General features: G+C 41.3%; 1 protein-coding gene across 23 annotated transcripts in view; it reads left to right on the forward strand.

Annotated features, from left to right (window-relative positions):
• The window catches only part of PLEKHA5 (pleckstrin homology domain containing A5), a 251,395-nt gene that overhangs the window by 68,676 nt on the left and 158,096 nt on the right, over positions 1–24,623 (forward strand). The window contains exon 1 of one of the 23 annotated variants that reach the window (XM_070453700.1): positions 20,798–20,937. The exons of the other annotated variants lie outside the window; for them this stretch is intronic. The gene's annotated coding sequence lies outside the window, so the exon portion shown is untranslated. Of the gene's footprint in view, positions 1–20,797; positions 20,938–24,623 lie in introns of those variants that run through there. 23 annotated transcript variants of the gene reach the window in all.

Below are 24,623 nucleotides of genomic sequence, written 5' to 3' on the forward strand. Positions count from 1 at the left end.
GCTTTATTCATTACCTGTCTCTATAGGCTTATAACTATTCTTGCCAGCCATAAATCTGAAATCTCGGAATCAGACCGTAAACCATAAAACCAACATAATTTGCCAGAGTTTCCATAAAATAAAATAGGAAGTCATCCCTAAGTTAAATAACTTGAAGAAAAAGAAAAATGGTTTTACTAATTTTGTCATTAGGAGTAAGCTTCTGATTCAGGAGAAAAGGACAGATATTTTAAAATTTAATTCCATAAAAACGTCTTATTGGAAGGTAACGTTAGAAATAGTGGGGCAGTTGGAAAGTACTTGCCGTGGTCATCTGATTTCTGAGGGCATTATGACACGTGGCCTCTGGGTTGAGTTAGCGAGGCCGGTCACAGGGAGGGTAATTACTTATTTCTGGGAGCTGCACCCATGATGGATGAAGCTCCTCCCAGGCAACGCCGATGCTTGTTTGGGTTACACAGAAAAAGTTAGATTATAGTCACCTGTGGGCAGCTGAGACTGTGCCTGAATTTAATATATTAAATTCATTTTTGCCTAAGGAAAGAGATATTTCATAAAAGAATAATACTGACTAATTTCTAATTAGTAGGTAGAAGAAAAGAAGTAAGAGGAAGAGGTTAGATTGAAATTGACTCCCTGCCCACACTCCCCTGGGCTTCCCTCGTAGCTCGAATGGTGAACAGTCTGCCTGCATTGTGGGAGACACGGGTTCAAGCCCTGTGTCGGAAAGATCCCCTGGAGAAGGGAATGGCTGCTCACTCCAGTAGTGTTGCCTGGAGAATACCAGGGACAGAGGAGCCTGGTGGGCCCTATGCTCTGGGCGCGTGTTCCTTGAAATTGGTCTGATGTTCTCAGCTTCCGTGCTTTTTTGCTTTATTCTCTATCTAAAATACCACTTATGAGACTTTCCTGGAAGCCCCATAAATGTCCTGTCGCAAAGAGTCGGACATGACCGAGTGACTGATTAACAACCTGGCTGTCCAGTGGTTAAGACTCCAGGCTTCCACTGCAGGGTTCTATCCCTGATGGGGGAACTTAAGATCCCGTATGCCTCAAGACACAGAAGGGGAAAAAAAAAAACCTCTTATGAATTAGTGTTAAATTATATAAATTACAAGTTATCACTAATTAGTATATGAATTCCTGTATTCTAGTACAGCTCATGCTCCAAGAAGCTCTGGGGGGCATTATAGTCAGACTTAATCCCTTTTCATTTATTAGCAAGCATATCTTCCCTTCTCTTTCCCTCCATTTGTGTAGAATTTTTATTTTATTCCTGCAACACCGTTCAGGCATTATGTTAGGTACTAGTAGGTCAAAGAACAGTGTGGTGTTCCTGCCCTCTGGTGGTTGAAATAAACATTGCAAACAAGTGGTCGTAAAGATCTGTGCTGTGGCTCTTCCCAGCCTTTGCATCATCCATTTACTCCAGTCCCTGCTGGGTTTATTCGTTCACTGTTTTGTCAGCCATGTGACGAACATCTTCTGTATGACAAGCTTTGTCGGTACTTTAAAGGTGCCTCATCTGGTGTAGCAGAATTTTGGTGTTCAGTAGTAACAGCATACATAGGTGAAGTCTTTCAGATGGAATCCCAAAGAGCATGCTTTCGATGTGTCTAGATCTGATTTTGCCTCTGTTTTGGGTTGCAAAGCATTTTCCTTTCTGCATCTAACATTTCTAGGCCTACTGAGCTGCAAATGGGTTGTACATATGATGGATGGAAAGAAATGCTGTATACCTCGGCGCTCTCTCTTTTTCACAGATGTGTTTATTTTCTCATCTTTGGGGTGTGCTGCGTCTTCATTGATGCACGCAGGCTTTCTCTAGTTGGGGAGAGCGGGGGCTGCCCTTTGCTGCGCTGCTTGGGCTTCCCGTAGCTGTGGCTTCTCGTGTTATGGAGCACAGGCTCGGTAGTTGTGGCACGTGGGCTTAATTGCCTGGCCGCATGTGGAATCTTCCCGGAGCAGGGATCGAGCTGGTGTTCCTTGCAGCGCAAGGTGGGTTCCTAGTCACTGGACCGCCAGGGAATCCCCCTCTTCCTCAGTTCTCTTTTGCCACCTAACAAATGACCTCAAAACTCAGCAGCTTAAAACAATAAGCAGTTGATATCTCAGAGTTTCTGTGGGTCAGGAATTATGGAAGTGACCTAGCCGGGGTGCGGAAGGGGTTCTGACTCACTCTCTTAGGGGAATGCTGTAAAGGTGTTGGTCAGGGTGCCAGTTACCTGATGGCTTGTCTGAGGCTTGTCTCTGCCTCCAAGTTGATCCTGGTTGGTGGGAGGCTACAGCTCTTCAGGTCATGGTCTTGGCTCCCCCCCGGTGTGAGTGATTCAAGAGAGAACAAGAGAGAGACCTCAGCATCTTCAGTGACCTTGCCTTGGCGGTAGGGTTTGACTATCAGGTGAGAGTCAGTGGACTGCTGGCCACCATGGGTTCTAACCCCACGCTTGTGAGCATGCATGTGAAGATATGGGCCCCAATTCACTGGCATCTTCGAATGAAAGTATTTTAGAGTGAAATAGAAGGTTGAAAAGTTAGACCAGCTCACCTTCACTATCATTTCACTCTCCATTCCCCTGGGAGAATGTCAGTGAGTTCTCAGTGCTCCCAAGCTAAAGCTTTTACACTGTGCTTGTAGTCTATTAGGTGTGCAGTGTACGCGCAGTGCCTTAGGCGTGTCGGACTCTGCGACCCCACGGACTGTAGCTGGCCAGGCTCCTCTGTACCTGGGATTTCCCAGGCAAGAACATTGGAGTGAGTTATCATCTCCTCCTCCAGGGGACCTTCCTGACTCAGGAATCAAACCCACATCTTCCGCATCTCCTGCATTGACAAGCAGATTCTTAACCCCTGCACCACCTGGGAAACCCCCCAAACGAACGCTTTTAAATGGAGAGACGTAGGGAAAGAACAATAATAGATACAAGTTTTATGGGAACAAGCCTTTTTATGAAGGTGAGACCGGAACATTTTCAGATTTTAAAGCTGTGGTCTGTTTTGGGGCCAGTCAGTGCTGAGAAATCTCCCCTCCAAGAGAGCGCTTGGCGATGGCTGCTTGTTTTTCAAAGGTTCTTACATATTTTAATTTGAGCAGTCAGCACCATTTGGGTCTGTACCCTGTCAGAACACCGCCAGTCTCATCACAGTTGTGATGAAAAATGGCAGAAATTCAAGCGATTGGGTAATAAGACTGTGGCCACCTCATGCATATGCAGGTTGACGCATTGCTAGGTTGCTAAGCACGGATGTGAGCAGAACTAAGAGTAGAGTGTCTGGAACAGAATTTTATTTTGGTATTAAGAACATCAGGTCTTTGAAGTAAAATTAGAAGGAAAACTAAAGTTGCCTTTCCTCCCTGCCACCTTCCACCCCAGTAATCTTTCTCCTCTGTTTCTCATCATATCCTAGTACATTTTTTTCATAAGTGAAATCTGTTTTCAGGGGGGTTTGTGTTCATTCTGAGAGTACAGCAGGACTACTTTCAGCATCATAAATGGATGAGAAAGAAAAATATGGAAGGATGTAAACACTTTAAAATATTAGAATTCTATTGATCTGGTTTTCATATCATGGGTTCAGTACCATTTTAGAAACAAATCATATTAGAAAGGGTATTTCTAACTATGCAATTTTATTGATGCTTCTGGTAATAGCCAGCCTAGAGTACATATTTCCATGGAATAGCTATAACAGTCTTCAATGCTTGTTTATCTTTAAGGTCTTATTTTGCAGGTAAGACTTAGGAAGTTAATGTACTAATAAATTTGTAATCCCCAACCCTAGGAGGTTTGATTATAATACATTAGGCATTGAGATTGTTTTCTTAAGAATTTACTTCATTGACTATATTCTTTTTTTTTTTTCACTATATTCTTTTTATGAGCTTAATCCATTCATTTCTTATTTTATCTTGTGACCGAGTATTTACATTTATAATTTATGTGTAAAGGCATTGCATAATTACAGCGGTGAGATAAATTTATTTATTTATTTATTTTGGTCTTAAACAATAGGCTTTATTTTTACACAAAGCAGTACAAAATGAGGCAGTTCCTCAAAGGGTGACTTGGAGCTAGAAAATCCATCCTAGAAAATGTTGGTGTTAGTTGCTTAGTCGTGTCCGGCTCTTCTCGACCTCAGGGACTGTGGCCCGCCAGGTTCCTCTGTCCATGAGATTTCCCAGGCAAGAATACTGGAGTGGGTAGTAGCCATTTCCTTCTCCAGAGATAAATCTAAAAGAAAGTCCTTTCACTGAACAGTTATTTATTGGGCTTCTGTTATATACCAAGGCCGCTGGTGGCTTCAGGGGTCACTGTCATGAACAAAACAGATACTGTCACTGAATTTTTGCAGCTGCCAGCATAGAGGAGAGATGGATGCTGAACTTATACCCATGCATATAGAAGCATATTTGAAATGATTTGGGCTGAGACTGGATGGAGGAGTAGGGGGAGTTAGTTTCCCAGGAAAGAGCCTTCTAGGCTGCAGAGATCCACTGGGTCTGACAGCTGTTGGAATGCCTGGAGGAGTGGGCGAGGCCTGGGCTTATGGTGCAGGGTCCATATGACCCTAGCATTGAAGGTTTTAAACAGGGGAATGGCATTGTGTGTATTACTTGGCTGCCAGGTAGAGAATTAAATGACTCGAGACTTAGAGAAAAGGGGAATAGCTAAGAAGCGATGGCTTCTGTCCAAAGGTGCAAAGGTGATGGATGAGTTAAGGGAATTTCAACTGAGTCAGGGGCTTCCCAGGTGGCGCTACTGGTAAAGAACCTGCCTGCCAATGCAGGAGACAAAAGATACATGGATTTGATCCCTGGGTTGGGAAGATCCCCTGGAGGAGGAAATGGCAACCCACTCCAGTGCTCTTGTCTGGAGAATCCCATGGACAGAGAAACCTGGCGGGCTCCAGTCCGTGGGGTCGCAGAATCGGACACCACTGGGTGACTGAGCCACATACATGTGCGTGCAGCTGAGACAGAAGAAAGACGACTCTCTCGAAAGAGAATTTAGAGGGTGGATGACAGTGTTAGTTAGATCACACGGGATAATTTCTCATTTTGTGACATACGCAGCTGGTTGGAGGTTCTGTGTGTGTGTTTTTTAAGTATATATATATATTTAAAAATTTACTTATTTGACTGTCCTGGGTCTTCATTGCTTTATGTGGCTTAGTTGCATGTGGAATCTTTAGTTGTGGCAGGCAGGATCTAGTTCCCCAACCAGGATCGAACCAGGGCCCCCTGTCTTGGGGGCGCTGAGCCTTAGCCGCTGGACCACCAGGGAAGTCCCAGGATTTCTGTGTTTTAAAATGAGAAAAATGGCTCACACTTTTGGAGGGTGGGGTGAAGCAGTGTATTGATGGTTGGAGATCTACAGGTGGTTTGGAGCAAAGGGTGAGTTTGAGAAGGTTGTGAGGGGGCCAAGTGAAGATGTCAGGCTGGCAGTCCAGGTATGTAAGTCTGGAACTCAGGAGGGGGTCAGAGAAATGAGTTTGGCAGATATCAACATATTTGTGCTGGTTAGGCCAGTAAACAGACTGTTGTGCATATTCTTGAGTCTTGTCTGGACCAGCAGTGGGACTAGTATGACATCACTGTGCTAAAATTGTATTGACATGAAAAAGAACTGCTATTTGAATAATTGAGAAAAATCGGGAATGTTGTTTAGAAAAGGGGCTTTTAGAAAGAGCCAGAACTTCCCTTTCATTAGAGCTTTTTTGTGATTTGGTGCCCATCCTCTTTTCTTGATCTCATTCTCAAGGAATTTGATTACTTGCTCTTCTGTGCTTTTCCAAAGACATCAATCCATTTTCTTATTAAATTTCGAGATCTGGTTACAACATGTTGATTCCCCATTTCCCCTTGTAGCATGTTTTTTTCAGAAATTCCTGATCAGCTCATTCTTCCTCTTAGTATCATTTTTTCCAGAGCTTTTCTGAAGCTTCACTGTGCCTTTTTATTAGAAAACCACCAGTGCACAGTAGAACCATCACCCTGAGCTTTTTTGTTCATTTTGTCTCATTTCGGGATACTCTTGAAATCCTCCCTCCTCGGCCCACAGCTAGAGAGAAAGCCCTCAAGGCAATGAAGACCCAGTGCAGCCAAAAATAAATAAAGTTTTTTTTTTTTTTTTTTTTTAAAGAAATACATACTATTGCGTGACCCACTGTTCACATACAAATTCATTTATTTTCGGCTCCATTTTCATTGTCCTCCAGTAGGTCAGACCAGGGTTTAAAAATACTGCCCTGGGAAACAGTGAGACTCACACAGACAAGAGCAGAAGTGAAGGAAGGGTTGTTTTTTCAATTTAACTGTTGTTGTGGGTCATGTGCCAGTGTGACTAGAAATCCAACCACCTTGATCGTCTGGCACACAGCAAGTATCAAGGTACTGTTAACAAAGCGGCATGGTAGTCGTCACTGCCGTGCAGCCAAATTGCTTGTTACTGATATCAGTCTCACCGTCTAAATCCATCCGGTTGCAAGACAGGAGACGCTTGTTTATCAACTGCAGCTTCCACTAACCAAAAGAGTTCTACAAAATAAGCTCAGTTGTAACCTAATCAAATGTGGAGGATCCCCTGTGGCTTCATGATGTGGTTCTCATGACGTGGCAGCTAGTCTTGTCCAAAGCGAGCCATCTTAGAACCCAAGACAGATGCTGAAGGGGGTGATGCAAAGGTGTGAGTACCAGGAGGTGAGGCTCCTTGGCTGTCTTAGAGGCTGGCTATCATTCCTTAAAAGCTTATCTTTGTTAATCATTGCCTTGGTTTTTTTTTTTTTTTTTAAATAGGAAAAGAAAGAAAGTGAAGTCACTCAGTTGTGTCCATCTCTTTGAGACCCCATGGACTGTAGCCTACCAGGCTCCTCTGTCCATGGGATTTTCCAGGCAAGGGTACTGGAGTGGGTTGCTATTGGAAACATGTAAATGCTTCTTTTATTTTTGAATTTTGTAAGACCTTTCATTTGCGGAGAAGTGCTGACATTACTACATTTCACAGGTAATTTGGTGAGATCCCAAAGGAATAAAAATGATAAATTTTAGAAAATGTGATTCATGAGGAAATACTGAATCATTAGACAAGTTGTATTTAAAATGCAGAATTATGAAAAATTAGTTAAATATTGGGAAGAATATAGATGGAATCAATAAGGATAGAAAATAATTTAGTGAAGTCAGTAATCCTAATCCTTAATAAGTAAACTGACCCATCAGTTGATGGTCAGAGACATGAGTCACTAAACTTTAAAGGAGTAGATACTACAAGAAGATGGTCACGCACACTTTACTTAATTGCTGCTCTAAATGAGGAGGCAGCAGCAGTGGCCTTTGGACCACATCCAGCCTGCTGCTGTTTTTGTAAAGTTCTGTTGGAACACAGTCATGTCCATTTGTTTACATATTGTTGATGACTGCTTTTCCACTACAACAGAGACTGTAACCTAGTTTGTGTGGTCCACAAAGCCTAAACTGTCTGCTAACCTTTGCAGAATAAATTTGTTGACCTCCGCTCTAGATTTTAGACTTTTAAATGCAAGATTAGATTTTGTAGTGTTGATTAGGTGCATAAATCCAAGGACTGTAGTATGTCAGTTAGCTTCTAAACATGAATGAAGGTACAGTGTTAAGTGTTTCTATTCTTTTTTTTGAAGAAAAGTCTTAATAATTAGAAGAGGGACTGAATATAGGAAGATTCACAAGAAAAATGTTTCATTAGGCAAAGACTTTGTTTATTAAGATAATCCATGGCTTCACATGGGGCTCCTGGGGGAAGATAAATGCGAACATTATGTTGACTGGATTATGTTATTGTGAAAAAGCAATTTAAAATTTGTGATCAATTTCTTACTCTGAATTGGAAATGAGGACTATTTTATTTACTTTGAAATCTATTCTGGTTTATAGTGAAGTTTTTATTTCTTTTTCCTTTTTTAAAATGAAAATACAGTCTTAGGAATATGCCTCTCCCCTCAAAAAAAAAAAAAAAACCAAAAAAAAAACCAGTATGTCCTCGAGTAATACCCATCTACTGCAGGATGACTTGATGAGATACGGGTACTTACTAATCTTAGACCATATGCTGCAGACAAATTGAAAAGTGAAATTTCTGGGAAAGAAGCACAAAGTTGAGGGGTCAGGGTCAGATGACTGAGGACAAGATGCTAGGTATTCACCTGCAGGGAGAATAGGAAATGCCAGATGTGATGTATTTCTAATAGTACCAGCCACATGCCTTCCTTCTCCTACTGGATTGTCTTTATGGTCATTATTAAAATGTTTACCTTTCTAAACTAGTGAAAATAATTTATACCAAATACAGCATTTTAAGACTATGACATAAAGAAGAAAAAACATAGAGGTGAAGTTATTTTAGTATTCTTTGAAATTAATAACTACCAGTTTATTAGGAGAGACTTTATTAGTTTATTAGTGAGAGACTTTATTTTGGGGGGTTCCAAAATCACTGCAGATTGTAACTGCAGCTATGAAATGAAAAGACGCTTGCTCCTTGGAAGAAAAGCTATGACCAACCTAGACAGCATATTAAAAACCAGAGACATTACTTTGCCAACAAAGGTCCATCTAGTCAAAGCTATGGTTTTTCTAGTAGTCATGTATGGATATGAGAGTTGGACTGTGAAGAAAGCTGAGCACCGAAGAACTGATGCTTTTGAACTGTGGTGTTGGAGAAGACTCTGGGAAAGTCCCTTGGACTGCAAGGAGATCCAACCAGTCCACCCTGAAGGAAATCAGTCCTGAATATTCATTAGAAGGAGTGATGCTGAAGCTGAAACTCCAGTACTTTGGTCACCTGTTATGAAAGACTGACTCACTGGAAAAGACCCTAATGCTGGGAAAGATTGAAGGCTGGAGAAGAAGGGGATGACAGAGGATGAGATGGTTGGATGGCATCACCGACTAGATGGACATGAGTCTGAGCAAGCTCTGGGAGTTGGTAAAGGACAGGGAAGCCTGGCATGCTGCAGTCCATGGGGTTGCAAAAAGTCAGACATGACTGGATGACTGAACTGAACTGAGTTTATTAGGAACTTACCACTTGGCCAGTGGTAAAGAATCCGCCTGCCAATGAAGGAGACTGGAGTTTGATCCCTGAGTTGGGAAGATCCCCTGGAGTAGGAAATGGAAACCCACTCCTTGCCTGGGAAATCCCATGGACAGAGGAGCCTGGTGGGCTACAGTCCATGGGGTCACAGAAGAGTTGGACACGACTAAGCGAATAAACAACAGCAAACACTTAGCCAGGCACTTTGCCAGGCACGTTGTAAAATTAGCTCCTTTCATGTTCACAATAACTCCATAGGAGAAGCAGGAGCATTACCCTCACTCAGCACATGAGTGAACTGAAGCTTGGTTCACTTGCCCACATTGAGTAGCAAGAGTAGGGCTTGCGTCCAGGGGCGTCTCTGGACCTCCCCATCCCACACTGCTCAGCCCCGTACCTGTCACCTTGTTCTGGCTCCTCTTGTTTTCCTTTCCATTTTCCCTTCTTCCCATCTCTTCTTCCATTTCTGGTTTCCTTTTTCCTTTGTAATTGTTTAAGTGATAGATGCCACAGGAAACAGGGTAAACCATGAAAGTCACATCACCCGGGCTGCCAACATTCACTGTGCTCACCACCTGCTTGTGGAATGATGGATCGCTATGTGTACCGGACACCTGCCAGCACGGGGCACACTGTTTTTTTGCCCAGTTCTTTTTAGGTTTTTGGTTTTTGTTTCTTTTTAGAAATTTTGAACTTTTATTTATCTTGCTGCTCGGGGTCTTAGTTGTGCTACGTGGGATCTAGTTCCCAACCAGGGATCAAACCCGGGTCTCCTGGATTGGGAAGCACAGTCTTAGCCATTGGACCACCAGGGAAGTCCCGTGCCCTGTTCTTTTAACAGGCAGGCGCATGAGCTGTTCCACAGTTACAGAAACTAACACTTTAACTTAGCAGCCATTCCTGTTGGGTATCCTCTTGGCTCTTGGCATCTTGTTTTCTGTCTTTGTTGCTGTTTATGTAGCTTTGCCTAATGAACATCTGGTGTTTGCCTTACCTATACTGATTGAGATGACTCAAATGTATCTATGCATCTAGATGATTTTTCGAAAACAACAGTCACATCTTTTCCATGACCTTGAGTCTGATTTCCTGAAACTAGGATTTTGTTTCTGTGTCATGGGACCTTGTCACCCCTTCTTAAACTCCTTGAAAAGTCTCTGTCTTTGCTCATTTATCAACAGATTACATTTTATGTGTCAATTCTGATTTAAATTTTTTTAGATATCTGCTATTTCAACCACATGTTTTAAAATACCACAGACAGGTGATTTGAGAGTTTGTCATAGGTCATTAGACTGTAAAATCATATGTGTTGTTAAATGTATGTAGTGTTTGAGTCACAAACAAGATGTAATTTTTCCGAAAGAACATTAAAATAACTAACCTAATTCCCAGTGTCATTTTAGTGAGTTAGTAATGAAGAACACAGTTTATCATCATTGTTGATATACTGGTTAATTATATTTTTTCTACAGAAGTGATGCTTATTTTGGAAGATATTTTATTTTAGAAAACAAACTTTTCTAAAATGCACTAGGACTTTGTATACAGAGTGTCTTATTGTATATAGTAGACACTGGTACATATTTTTAAATGAAAGAAGAGAGGGGTGGATGGATGGATGAATAGGAGGGAAGAAGGAGAAAAAGTAAAGTGAAAATTTTTAAAATATGTAACTAGCAAGAAGGTCTTACAAAGCAGGAAGAAAACCTACCCTGTTTGCCTGTTGATTTAGGTACATATAAATAGAAGGGCATGGCAACCCACTCCAGTATTCTTGCCTGGAGGATCCCATGGATAGAGGAGCCTGGTGGGCTACAGTCGATGGGGTCGCAGACAGCTGGACACGACTGAGCGACTGACACTTTGACTTTTTCCAATAGAAGAGGGACAGCAGGCGGGCAGAGGAGAGGAAACATGGATTCCTTCTAACACTTTCCCTCAATTTCCTGGCAGCTAAACTGTGGGCAATCTCTGTGTGTTTCATTTTTTTCCCTTATACAGGATGTGGATGGTAAGGCCTATCTGCAAGTATTCTGTACGAATACGATCCGTGATACATCCACAATACTTGGGATGATTCTTAGCCCGTTGGTACTATGTTGCTACTGAAGCTGCTTCTCTGGCTTTTCTCTCTGAATTTTTAGCTGTTTTTTTCTCTGTTTGTTTGTTTTGTTTTTTCATTTTTATTTTTTGAGAAATAGGATAGTGATTTTTGAGTGGTTTATAATAGAATGAGAAAATAAGCAAAATGAGCTTTTTGTAGTCCAAAATTGATTGATGATGTTGACGTTATTAAAATGTTTAAATCCTTGGAGGACCTGTTTTACTACTATTAGAAGTAAATATGCCCCCTGCCAGTAAGACCTCCTGCCCTGCCCTTCCGTAGAGACAGCTGCCTTCTCCGCTGGCTCCGCACTGCACTTCCAGCGTTCTTATCTCTTCTTTCTCATCTTACTCATCCCCTTGGCAGCATTCGGGGTAGTCAGCCTGTGACACCCTTTCCCCCCCTGGCCTCTGTGAGGTCACGTGCATCTGGGTTTCAGGCTGCCTTTCTGGACACTCCTTGCTGGCTCCTTCTGCTGCAGTCGCCCTGGTCGCCCTGCCATCCTTCAGATGTGCCAGTGATCCTTATTTTAGGTCTTAGGGGCCTTAGTGCTGCCCGCTCCGGCTGCCTGGCCCTTCATGCACACCTCATCTTTTACATGAGGCTCACCTTGACCCCCATTTAGCTCCATCATGCTAGCCACACTCCCAGTTCCTCTACTTTTTCTTTTTTCATAGCACTTACCCCTTCTATCATACCACGTGTGTCTGCTAAATTGCCTCAGTTGTGCCTCTTTGCGACCCCATGGACTGTGGCCCGCCAGGCTCCTCTGTCCATGGGATTCTCCAGGCAAAAATACTGGAGTGGGTTGCCATGCCCTCCTCCAGGGAATCTTCCCGACCCAGGGATCTAACCCAGTTCTCCTGCTTGGCAGGCCGATTCTTTACCACTGAGGCGCCTGGAAAGGCCCTGTCATACCACATGGTGTACTTACTCTTTAGGTTGTATTTGCCTTCTTTAGAGTGTAAGCTCCACGAGGGTGAGGGTCTGGCCTTTTCACCAGTATCACAGGCATCTGTAGTAGGCGTTGTGGATTCTCGAAGGCATAGCATCTGTCCTGTGTCACTTCGTCACTTCCAGGGCCCTCTGCACGCCATTCGCCGGTCACTCATGAACCCTCATCTCCAGCCAGACCTTTGCTCACCTCTCCATCCACTGACCCCAGCATGTATCATCTAACAGACACAATCAGGAAAAAAATGCCAGTGCTGCACTTTCCTGAATTTCTGTCTTTCCTTCACTTCCCCCCTGACCCCCAACCTCCACTCTGTCAGTAAGCTCTGTTGACACTGCCCCATCCCAGATAGCACCCCAGTGTTTCCCCCCCCCCCCAGCCCCCGCCGTACCTGCCAGCTGTCTGGCCATCACCTCTCACCCCCACAATTCCAGTGGCCTCTCATCTGTTCCCGCGTCTTCTCTTGACCCTTTACCACCCATTTTCCACACTGTAGCCAAAGGTGTCTTCTTAAAATGTACACAGATCACCTCACATCACAGGCTTGGAGTGACTTTCCATAGCACATAGATTAAAATCTAGAGTCCCTTCTCGGGCTCATAATCCAACACCAGTGGACCTGCGACAGCTCATACCTCATCTCTCAGCTTTCCCCTCACTTATCACACTCTAGTCCCTATCACACTTCTTTCTTCTCTTTAGCTATGCTGGGCCTTGGAACGTTCACACTGTCCACTCTATCTGGATTTCTTTCCCCTCTTTTCTGCCATTATTTAAGCCAGTGCTTAAATGTCACCTCCTCGAGACTTTGCTTGACCATCCATCCTTCACTCAGTCACTTGTCTTAGTTCATGGCATAACCCTCTCCCACTCTCTTGTAGTCAGCCCTCCATATCCACAGTTTTGCATTCTCAGATTCAACCAACCATGGATCGAAAATATTCAAGGGAAAAATCCCAGAAAGTTCCAAAACACACAACTCTTAAATTTGTCTTGCACCAGCAGCTATTTACATAGCATTTACAAGGAGATCAAACCAGTCAATCCTAAAGGAAACCAACCCTGAATATTTGTTGGAAGGATTGTTCCTGAAGTTGAAGCTCCAGCACTTTGGCCTCCTGATGCAAAGAGCTGACTCATTCGAAAGGACCCTGTTGCTGGGAATAATTGAAGCAGGAGAAGGGATCAACAAAGGATGAGATGGTTGGGTGGCATCACTGACTCAATGGATATGAATCTGAGAAAACTCTAGGAGATAGTGAAGGACAAGGAAGCCTGGCATGCTACAGTCCATGGGGTTGCAAAGAGGCAGACACTACTTAGTGGCTGAACAACCATAACTTTCTATTAAGCAGTATAAATAATCTAGAGATGATTTAAAGCACCATTTTATGTAAGGTACTTGAACATCCACAGATTTTGGTGTCCATGGGGAATTCAGGAACCAGTTCTCTGGATCCTGAGGGAATATGGTACATTCTTTACACATTGAGTTTCTTTCCCATGAGAATGTAAGCTCTATGAGAGCACAGGCCTGTTTACTGCTGTGTTCCTGCTATGTAGCACGGTATCTGAAGAGTTGATGCTCCATAGATATTTGTGAATATAATGAATATAGACAATAATATTGCACTGTAATGGTGTGAGTTGATAAGTATTGCTTCAGTGGTAATCATGGTACAATGTATGCATGTATCAAAGTAACATGCCGTGCACTGTAAATTTACAAATAAGTCAAATCTATCAAATAAAAATATAATTAAAACTAAATATGTGGGGATTTCCCTTATGGTCCTGTGGTTAAGAATCTGTCTTCCAATGCAGGGGACATGGGTTCCATCCCTGGTCAGGGAAGTAAGATCCCACATGCGACTAAGCAACTAAGCCCATGCATCAGAACTAGAGAACCCATGCATTGCAACAGAGACCCAGCGCCGCCTAAATAAGTAACTATTTGCAGAATGAATGAATGAACAAAGGGAACAAATTGGTTTATTTTGAAGTTATACATTTCTGTGGTAGTTAAGATAATGTTATAACTAATTGACTATAAGTCTTTAGGCAGTATGGAAAGAAATAGACTATTCTGATTTTGGGCAGGAGTTACTAAAAAATACTCTTCTGTCTCTTAGTAGAAAGCAGGAAACAGTTCTGCCCCACCCTCATTTTCTCCCTCTTTTTTTTTTTTAACACAATACAATATTTTAAAAAATGTTTTTCTCTTATATCTTTATTTAGAAGCAAAATTTTGCGCTTGTTTTTGTTTTTCTAGTAAAGCATGAGAGACTTCCGTATAGTCTTAAGCACTGTCTATAGCAGGAGACAGCTTGAACGCCAAAATAATGTATAATTAGGTCTATTCATTATCTTGCCACATGCTAAGTAGATGCTAAGGGTTTATCACTGCAGTAAAAGTCACTGGGATATTTAAGTTTATTTTATGAAAACATGCTTTAAAATTTACAATTCTTTTGTCAGACAGTAAGAAATTATTGTGCAGAAGGTATTCCTTTACCAAAGGCTTTTGGAGATAAATGGCCCAGATTTTGCAGAGATTCTTTCTGTTACTTTTTTTTTTTTTCCCTCATTGTGTATTGCCTGGTCTCACTTTCTTGCTATATGTTTGGAAAAAATCCTGATTGTATTAGTTACTAAGATTGCATATTTTAAAAAATCACAGTGCTTCTGCTTTTTTTTTCCCTTTAATCCCCTCTGATGATCTCTGAATAGGAATGCAGTAAAACATAAATAGGAATCTTTTACCAACATGATGTTTGGGCTGTTCGTGTTTTGTTGTCAGTTTGCCCCAAAGAAGAAAGTGGTGACTGGAGCCCATGGCTGTTTCTAACTTGAGGTGTTGCTTGGGGCTGGGGATGGAGGTGGGGCCTTACTGCAAATGAGGCATGAGGAAATTTTTAGAGGTGATGGAAATATTCTAAAAGTGGATGCAGGAGCTTTCTTGGCAACCCAGTGGTTAAAGCTCTGTGCTCCCACTGCAAGGCCAAGAGTTCAATCCCAGGTTAGGGATGTAGGACCCCACATACTTTGTGGTATGGCCAAATAAATAAATAAATTTTTTTGTAAAATAAAAGAAAGTGGATGTGGTAATAGTTGTGTGGCTTATAAACTTATTAAAAGTCATTGAATTGTGCACTTACCCGATATGACATTTATGAATGTAAATTTAACTTCAGTAAAACTGAACAGAACCTGATTCAGTCCTCCTTGCCTCATGGTCCTTGCTTCTCCCTTTGCTATCAGTTCTTATCTTCACAGTTACTCTCCTCTCATCTACCAGGTCTTTCCACATTGCCTCAGCTATTGAAAATTCTTTTTTTAAATAATTCTACCTCCTTCGTAAGCTTACTGCTCTTTAGAACTCATTCAGACTGTGGGTTTGGGGGTCCAAAATCTGGATCTAATTCTAGTACTGTTTATCTGTGACATTGGGTAAGTCTTTTGAGCCTCAGTTTCCAGATCTGTAGAATATAGATCTGTAGGATTATAATCAGATCTGTAGAATTATAATCAGATCTGTTGCATTGGGATGTTGTGAATGTTACATGAAACTATGTTTTTAACATCCTGTAAGTTATTTGTTGCCTTAAAAAAAAATTTTTTTTTAAAGCATCCTAACAGTTGAATTAGTAGAGCAAAGTTCTGGTGGACACACCCAACGAGGGAATCATAGCGCAACTGTACCACTTTCCAGCTGTGTGGGCCTGGGAAAGACAATTCACAAACCTCTTTGTCTTCATTTTCTCATCTCTGTTTGAGATTTTAGAGTAAGATTATTGCAAGGGCAAAAGATACAGCCCTTGTAAAGTTTGTAGTGCCTTGTCTGGCAAAAAGTAAGCCCTCAATAAAAACTTGTTATTAAGTCTCTTTAGGACTTAGTCCCACCTAAGCCTTTCCTAAGCTGACTTTCAGTCCTACAGTACCATCAAAACAGTGTTCATGGGGTTTGTGGTGATGTTCTATGATAAATCTGTTGACCTTTCCTAGTCATGACTCTACAGACTCTTATGTCCTTGACAGTCTGGCCACTTCCTTGAAGTTCCCTTCCTTGGATCCCTCCATATTGAAAAAAGTGAAAGTGTTAGTCGCTCAGTCATGTCCGACTCTCTGCGACCCCATGGACTATAGCCCGCCATAGTCTCTGTCCTCTGTCCATGGGATTCTTCAGGCAAGAATACTGGAGTGGGTTGCCATTTCCCTCTTTAGGGTATCTTCCTGACCCGGGGATTGAACACAGATATCCTGTATTACAGGCAGATTCTGTTTTGTCTGAGCCTCTAGGGAAGCCCAGGCCCCCTTATTACCCCACCTCATTATTTCCTCCATGAGTGGTTCTCCCATTCTCCTCTCCCTTCTCAGGTTCTTCATCCAGTTTCCCTTCTTCTTCTTCTTTTTCTTCTTCTTCTGTAGATTTGTGTCTTTGACCTTGATCTCTGTTTTGAACCCCAGACGTGTATTTCTATCAGCTAATGGTAGATATACCAGGTAGCTGTCAGGACACTCACTTCCCCCCGTTTCACACTGAACTAACTGTCCTTCCCATCCTCTCTCCTGCTGGGCTCACCCTCCCCTGAGAGGCAGTCCTTCCACCTGTCTTTTGCATCTTTCCTCTCTGGCGTAGTCAGTGACCACACCACACCCACTTCCCCCAGAATCCTTGTAGTTGTGCTCCAGTTTTCCATCTGTTTGGCCCCCTCCATCCATTCGTACACCCTATCCTGTAGATTCTGTCCTTAACTTTTTAAAAATTTATTATTTTCTCTTCATTCCTTCCCTTATTGTACTCCTTTGGAATCTCTCTCTAATTCTCATCTAATTCGATCCCTGGGTTGGGAAGGCCCCCTGGAGAAGGGAATGGTTACCTACCTACTCCAGTATTCTTGCCCGGAGAATTCCACGGACAGAGGAGCCTGGCAGACTACAGTCCATAGGGTCACAAAGAGTCGGACATGACTGAGTGAGTAACATTTAGCACCCTGTAAACTCCTGGATACTTCAAACAGTGGCTGTTAACCAGGGGAACCTCAAAATTATGTAGGGAGCATCATCTTCATGTCTGCCCTGCCCCCAGCACTGAATATGTTCAGAATGAAAGATTTCTGGACCCTGGGTGCATGTGTTTGAGTGTGTTTTTAGCTACTGAAATGATTCTGATGTGACCCTCTGGTTTAAAAAAGAGAGAGACAAATTGCAATAAAGGGCTCGTGTGTTGGTCTCCATTGTCCCTTCTGTCCTTCCCTCCCTGTGGTTAGGAATGAATGCCACGTGTGTTTACTACACAGCAAGGTCCATCCAGCCTCACATGCGTGCATGCGGTGAAATACACCCTGACTCTGTACAGTCTTCACAGGTTACTCCTCACTCGTCACGGAAATAGGTTCTGTCTTTTGTGGAACTTTTACGGATTCATCCATTCTTTTTAGGGTAGCATTTGGGAAACTTTTTATCACATTTTGTAGGGAGAGAAAGGGTAATGAGCAATTCAGTCAAAGACTGAGTGATGAGACAGATTTAAAGGAAGAAAAAAATATAGGACTGCTAGGTGAAAATCAAAGGATACAAGTAATTAAAAGAGGACCTCAGATTTAAATCAGAATGCTGAGGTTGAATGTGCAGGAGTAAGGAAATTCAGGTTGAAGAAGCTATTCAGTGATATGGCAGAATTCAAAAAGTACATGTGAAAAGGAATATACATGTGCTGGGGAAAAAATGCCTTTTTCACCCCCTCCCCTCCTTTTTTGTATCTGCCTGTCTTTCCAAAGTTGACTACTTCATTCTGCTTTTTAACACATTACATGACCCCAGTGCTTCCATTTGCAGGGTGTCGAATGCTCCTTTCGGCTTCCCTGATAGCTCAGTTGGTTAAGAATCCACCTGCAATTCAGGAGACCAGGGTTCGATTTCTGAGTTGGGAAGATCCCCTGGAGAAGGGAAAGGCTACCACTCCTATATTCTGGCCTGGAGAATTCCATGGACTGTATATAATGCTCCTTGCCATTATTAAGTTGCCAAGTATTAATACCATCCCAGAATAATTACTTCTTGTTCCTCTTCTCTCATCAAATGTTGACCCTTTCTGATCCCCATACCAGTTCCCAGGGTAAAGAACCCACCTGCCAATGCGGGTAGACATAACAGACGTGGGTTCGACCCCTGGGTTGGGGAGATCCCCTGGAGGAGTGAATGGCAACCCACTCCAGTGTTCTTGCCTGGAGAATCTCATGGACAGAGGAGCCTGGCAAACTATAGTCCATAGGGTCGCAAAGAGTCGGACACGACTGAAGCGACTACACACACACGCTGCTGTCCTCCCCCTTCCCCGAACTGGCTGTTCCCTCTTCCTTCCCTCTCCTTTCTGATCCAGATCCTTAGTATTTATCTAAGAAGTTCACCCCCTTGCAAAACCTTTTCTAAATTTCCCTTCTCAGAATTCTTTCTGTCTTTGCTCCAAACACTCCAGAACATGAAGGCACCTCTCTTCTGCCATGGTGATCTGATCTTAGTTATTGGTTCTCTTGCCTCATCGTCTCTAATCTCTGCTGGAGAGAAAGACAGTCCTCGTTTTTTATCTCCACTCCGTGTTGCCTTGTACCCTGTCTCATATATTGATTTTTGTTTGTTTGCTAGTTTTCAGTGAAGAACTTTTTTTCATTCAGCGATCACAGAGAGCTTTCCTTGAGTATTTTAGGTAACTTCCTGTTTCTACAGAGTCCTCACCCTGACATGTACAATGCATAAAACTTAGTAGATGTAACAGTACATGAAACGTAGGCATATTGACACTTCGTGATAATTTGCTTTTGTTCTGTGTTCCTTTACTTCCTGTGCTTTTTCATTAAAGATAGAATGTTTATGTAGACCCACAGACCTTGCAGTTGTACCTACTGAATTTTCCTTGACAGTAAGAATGAGTTGCTTTGGTAGAATGCCAAAGAAACTGGTGTGTTGGCAGTTTTCTTTGAACTTAACACCTTTATTTCCTAGAAAGGTACTGGAATTACAGGAGTTTCCCTGGTGGCTTATTAGTAGAGAATCCGCCTGTCAGTGCAGGAGATGCGGGTTCGATACTTGGTCCGGGAAGATCTCCTGGAAAAGGAAATGGCAACCCATTCCAGGATTCTTGCCTGGGAAATCCCACGGAGAGAAGAGCCTGGTGGGCTATAGTCCATGGAGTTGTAGAGAGTCAGACATGACTGAGCAACTATACAAAAACTACATTGGAATTACATGTGGTTCCATAAACTGTTCCCTATGATTTTTTTTTTCAACTTTAACGTTGTATTTTATATAACCTCTCTGAACCTTTAAAAATCTTGTCCCACTATGTGTGAGGGACCTTACCTCAGCTCCTGCCATGGAGTCTGTCTGTTTCCTATGCCTTCTCACTTTCCCAGGCCTTCCACATTAATTTGGGAGTGGGGGTTGGAGGGAGGCAAGGCTACTGTTCACAAAATGAGACCTTTGTGTGTTGGGGAGGTAGACAGGGTAGTTTACAATCAGGAAGCGGTGGCAGTAACCAAAAAGGACTGAAGGAAGGGAAATCATACCTTAGCTCAGGGGCCCATTGCAAGACAGGCCAGCCCCACTCTGTCAGTGGTTTGCTTTCCCAGGGTGGCTGTATGTCAAGTGTATAGGCACTTCCTAATTTTGCTTGTCTGCCCAGGGTGAAAATGAGAAGTGGGCATTCAAGAACCATCTGGTTGGTTTGATTGGGTTGTATCCGCTTGCTAGGTTTCTGTGTCTAGGAGACTGAAATGGTCACAGTGAGCAGAGGATAAGCTTCTTGACCATATTTCCATCATGTAGAACTGCATGGTCCTTGCAGCAACTTACTCAGCAAACCGGGCAAATGAGTTATTTGATGACATAAATGTACATATGCGAACTATTTGGGTGATTTCTGTGTGTATGGTTGTGTGGCATTTTGGTAAAAATTGTTCTTGAAAATGTGGGGAAAAAATTTTTTAAGTCCTATTTAAAGTTCTATCAACATTTGGGTGAGGCCTGTTTTATATAAGCATGTAATCTGTTATGTAATATATAATCTGTAGGTGAGAAAAATCTTATCTGCTGTAGTTTGAATACAGCAGGCATTTTTAATAAAGATGCTGACCATTCCAGCTTACTGATATTTACTAACATTTCCAAAGCAGAAATGAAAATAGTGCTAGATAAGTTTGTAGATGATTTTATTTAGGGAATAGATAAGAGGACAGAATGAGAGGTTAGAAAGTGAAATATGAATGGCTCATATTTGCTTAATTCATCAGTGGTCACATTTAATTTTGGGGATCACATCCTGGATATCTTAAAGTTTCCAGTTCATTCCAGCATTTTTGGTGCTCATGTGGACATAGCAAATGTGATAATTGAAACCTAAGGACTTGTTTGAATAATAGAAATAATCATTTCCAGTCACATCAAGTTAAATGAACCTCAAAAATCATGAAGCTAAAGACAAATCAATATTCATTCGGTGGTTCTGTTCAGTTTATTGCAGTTAATGATCTTTGATTGAATTTGCGGCTCTCAGAGTTTGTTTGGAAGTAGGCCGTCACATGCCGACATGAAATACCAAGTCATTTAAATTAGATACTGAGCATGCTCGTAGGAAGTACTTATTCTTGGAGGCTGCGGTGTGGTTCAGTTTCCTTCTAGTGGCAGGAGCAGAAGAGAGATCACCGTGTGCCCTTTTGTCATCGTTCTGTCAGAGAGCGTGTAATCTGTCTCTGGAAGCCAGAGGCCTGACACAAAGAGAAGCATGGAAGTTGTTAGCAAAAGGCTGTGTGGTGAGTTAACTAGCTGTTTTATTCTATTCTGTAATTCCTAGCAAGGCTCTGTCTTGCATTTTTTTATACTAAGCTGTAGCTTTATGTAGCAAAGTAACTTCGCTCAGACTGGGAATAAATTGTCTCTGCTATCCATATCTCACTCTTCTGAAGTATTTTCAGTATGTTTCTGAGGTGACAGGTTTGTGAATTGCTATGATGATATTCCTCCTTGTTCTCTACAGATTTCGTTTGCTCACTGGTGCTGAACAACGCTAGCAGAATTGTGTGCTGAGGGAATTCAGGATTTGTCTGGGTGGACAGTTTAACAGTTTTGCTCTTGTATTTTAATTAAGTTAATCATTTTTTTCCTTTCACATTTTAAAACTATATGTAATAAAGCAGTGGTAAGAATTTAGTGTAAAAGCAAGAATTTAAAACTGTATCTAATAAAGTCATAGCACAAGAGCAAGAATTCTTTAAAGAGAACGAGAGGCTCTGTTGTCCATTTTTTACATAGGTGGTTCAAAAATAAATTGGCTTTGTAATGTAATTGATCATTTAAAAAATACTCAAAAAATGATATGAATTTGTCAACACTGTAAAATATGTTGCAGTTATTCAGAATTTATATTCGGAATTTGTTTTTAGCTCTTGAATTAGCTACAGAAGTGTTGTGAGTACAGTAATTGTGCCATTTGGGGCTCTTCTTACTTCCTTGAGCTCATATTATGATAATTGCTGGGCAGATAATCTTAAAATGTTTTGTGATTATTTGTTATCCAACATATTCATGTTTTACCATGAAGTTAAAGGAGAAAAAAATTTTTTACAATTTTAAAATATTCTCATAATATCAAGCAACATTTAAAATCTATGCATCATTATTTCATAATAAACATGATTTTGATTATGTTTATAGTAGATAAACTTGGCAAACAAGTCTTCAGGGTATTCTCCTAAAAACTAAAATTGCATACTCTGCCCAAGAGAAATCATATTTTTTGAAGATTTGAAGAAAAAGCATAAAATTACCATTTTTATTTCCTTGGGGGCAAATCATGTTGGTGAGTAAACAGAAATGTCAGGTAGGGAAATTGAGGTATAGAAAGTGCATTAAAGAGCTCTAGAAAAATGACAAGGGGGTGGGAGAAATAGGAAGAGAATACTAAAAGCCTAGTGCCTTCAAATGCCAGGCAATTATGGGATGCTTTCTTAAAATATCTTTGTTTTGAGAACTGCCCCCACTATGCCATTTTCCAGGATTGGCACCTGTGAAGGAGGTGGGTGTATACTTAAAAGCTTGTATATTCATGGCAGAGGGAGGGTTAGCAGTTAGAGATGAGAACTGGGTGACATCCTCAAGAAATCTATTCCCACTTCTAAACACTGACTCACTTGTGTGGCCTGGGGCGGCACGTACACCCGGTTTATTACCACTTATTTTTAATATGTAATAATATTTTCCCATGGTAATATGTTCATTTAAGGTTTCTAAAGTAATAAGATGGTTTCTTGGACTGTGGCAAAGATTTGCCAGGGCTGTATGTCATTCACAGAGAGCTACTGTGGGGAGAAAAGCAAGTACTGCTTTGATAGAATTCTGTCCACTGTTTTCTTTTTTAATGAAAACTATTTCAAATGTGTAAGTTCTCTGTGGTCTTTGAAGTTTTCAGTGATACATATTCCATGTATATTATATAATTAGAAGATTGCAAATTTTAACCCCCCCCATGTTTGCTCATGAAATAATCATGAAATTTTCATGACAAAATACACTATTTTCTTTTACATATTTAGTCCCATTTACCTCTAATCATAGATCTTCAGTAGAAGATAAATGGATAATCAGTAGAAGATCTATTAAAGAAAATGGTAAGAAATACTGAGGAAATGGAAAGAGGGGACTATGAAAAGAAAAATTACTGATGAAAAGGATTTCTTTGCCAGGTTTTTGAAGATGAAGCATATACCTCTATATTTTGTTCTTTTCCACATCATTAAGTTCATGCAGTCACTTATTTAACTTAATGTCTGCCTAATGAGGAGCGTTTATTTCCCTAGCTTTTATGAAGTTCAGTAGGACTTAAAGGTCCCCCATGGTAGCTGAAAATGGGGTCTGTGGTCAAGTAATTTTGGGAAACAGTGGGCCTCTAACATCTTGTTCAGAACTTTTTTCTCTGGAATATGGTTTACTTTGAAAAGAAAAACCAATGCATGGTATTAAACATTAAGCACACATTTTAATTCTGAATATATTCCGTATATTGAAATATCCAGAAAAGTGAAGGAAGAATTAAGGGTCTGTATATATCTTCCAGAAAATTACCTCAATTCTTTTCTCATTATGTATTTAGAAGAACCATCTTAGAACTACAGTGTAAATGGGACTTATAGGGTATGATTAGATTTGGTGATAAAAATGATGCTAAAGTTACATTTTTTTTAAGTCCCAAACTGTAGAAACATTGGCAGTGAAAGATTTGGGGCACAATGTGACCACGTAAGGATTTTGATAATTCTCACAAGTTCTCATTCATTCTCAAAGTTACTTCTAGATTAGTCCCATGGAGAAACAAATTAATTTTTAAAATATGATTTTTAATGGGAAATAATGGGAAGTTATAGTCTGGTGGGGCTGGGTATTTCTCTATCCTCTGTGTTTTCAGTAGTAAACAAAAATGTCAATTCTTTTTTATAGATTTATAGGAATTGAATTTTATGAAAATAACCTAGCATGATGTTAGTCACAAAACAGGTATAGAATGAATGTCTTCTTAATTTCCTTTCCAAACAATCAAGTTATTTTCTGCATTAAGCGATTTTTCAAAATATTACCTATCAGCTGTCTGAAATATCAGATTCATAGAAATATACTGATTTACAATGGCAACCCACTCCATATTCTTGCCTGGAGAATCTCATGGACAGAGGAGCCTGATGGTCTACATACATTCCATGTGGTCGCAAAGACTCGAACACAACTAAACCGACTTAGCATGCATGGATAAATAATAATATGCTTGGAATCTCTTTATAATAATATACTTTTTAAACTAGAATGCATGCATGATGAAATGTTAAAAGGGTCTCAGTAGCTTAGTCAGCTTCTAAAAATAGAGTAGTTGCTAAATACCTGTTATGTTCCAGCTGTGTTTGGCCTAGGAGACAAAGTGATAAGTATTTTAGCTAAAAAGCAAACACTCAGATTCGTTTCTATTAGTATTTGCTGCTGCTGCTAAGTCGCTTCAGTCGTGTCCGACTCTTCGACCCCATATATGGACGGCAGCCCACCAGGCTCCCCCGTCCCTGGGATTCTCCAGGCAAGAACACTGGAGTGGGTTGCCATTTCCTTCTCCAGTTATTAGTATTTAGACAATGTTAAATGAATAAAATTAGACTTAGTGAAGTATAAACTCTTAAATTAGTGGAAACCTAACTGTACCGTACACAGTAGACACTTAACTAAACGTTTGAAAGTGAAAGTGAAGTTGCTCAGTCATGTCTGACTCTTTGAGACCCCATGGACTGTAGCCTACCAGGCTCCTCAGTCCATGGAATTTTCCAGGCAAGAGTACTAGAGTGGGTTACCATTTCCTTCTCCAGGGGATCTTCCTGACCCAGGGATCAAACCTGGGTCTCCCACCTTGCAAGCAGATGCTTTACCGTCTGAGCCCCCAGGGAAGTTTAACTAAATGTCTACCAAA

This window comes from Odocoileus virginianus, chromosome 23, assembly GCF_023699985.2.
Source record: "Odocoileus virginianus isolate 20LAN1187 ecotype Illinois chromosome 23, Ovbor_1.2, whole genome shotgun sequence".
Lineage (NCBI taxonomy): Eukaryota > Metazoa > Chordata > Mammalia > Artiodactyla > Cervidae > Odocoileus > Odocoileus virginianus.